The following is a 1,233-nucleotide window of genomic DNA, read 5'->3' as shown; positions in this document are numbered from 1 at the left end:
GAAAGCATCAATTCTCTTTTGATCATCTCTAGTCATTGTCCAGCTCTCTGGCACACAGCAAGTAATTGTAAAGAACATTGGATTAGGTTGGATTAGGCACACCATAGTCTTCAGACTGATGTCGTTGTTCTTCAGCACACTGGAGAGATCCCTGACAGCAGACATTTCAATGCAATTCATCTTTTAGTTTCCTGGCTACTGATACCAAGAATATTGATTGTGGAGGAAGCAAACTGAAGCTGTTAACCATCTCAATATCTTCACCATCTATCATGATGCTGACAATGTGGTGGTACTCAGTTAAATTTTGTGAACTTAAATGTGTTTTATCTTTTTATTTTATTAAAGATGATAAATACTAATGCTATTAAGGATGATTTTTTAAATCAGGCTGAAATAAAGAAAATACAACACCAAATACTTAAATGAAATATTTCAGAAAATATTTCCTTTGAACTGATTGCTGTAATGTATTATTTCACCTGGCAAATAAGAACACAGCCATGGTCAGAGATATATTCTATGCCTTTAGAATTAGAGGTTAATACTTGCAAACACCAAGAGCACATAGCTATTTATTAGCTTATAATAAATGTGTGGGAGGGAAAAAGGGGTATTAAGTACTTTAAATCTCATACGGTATCATTTTTCTTAGGAGGAGTGATGAGGCAGGTGCATAGAACGAAGGCTGAACAAGAATGATGCTAGCTCAAAGATAGATATAATGAAACAAATGTTATTATGGAAAAATGGCTATTAAGATCCTCTTAATTAGCCTGTCATTTTGTATTTATCATCATAATGTTTGTTTTACAATGCTTTATTAAATCTGGCTTTATGACAAACAGTCTGCTGGCAATGCATCCTGCTGTGCAGCATATGGTGTGACACCTAATGAATATTAATGCTGTAAAGTATAAATGGTCTTCAGGGATGGTGCTGATGGCTGGGAAACTCCTCCTCATGGCATTATTATTTGGAAAAGTTAACTTACATGTTTCTCATCAGTTTTATCATTTTCTACTGTTTTGACTATCAAGCATTAAACCCTCAATGAAAAGTTGAAAGCATTTACATTTTAATAAGAATATGCTTACTTTTCTTCTTATAAGTATTTACTGGCCAACATTGTCTTAAATTTAATAACAGTAAACATGAAATTTAAAAATGTATATGCTCTACTGATTACAATACATTTCTCTGTCCCTGGCCCAAAATACAATTTTGAGTAAT

The sequence above is a fragment of the Elephantulus edwardii genome, unplaced genomic scaffold (assembly GCF_000299155.1).
Source record: "Elephantulus edwardii isolate Elephantulus edwardi_28Jun2011 unplaced genomic scaffold, EleEdw1.0 scaffold00136, whole genome shotgun sequence".
Lineage (NCBI taxonomy): Eukaryota > Metazoa > Chordata > Mammalia > Macroscelidea > Macroscelididae > Elephantulus > Elephantulus edwardii.
Note: the sequence above shows the minus strand (reverse complement) of the source record.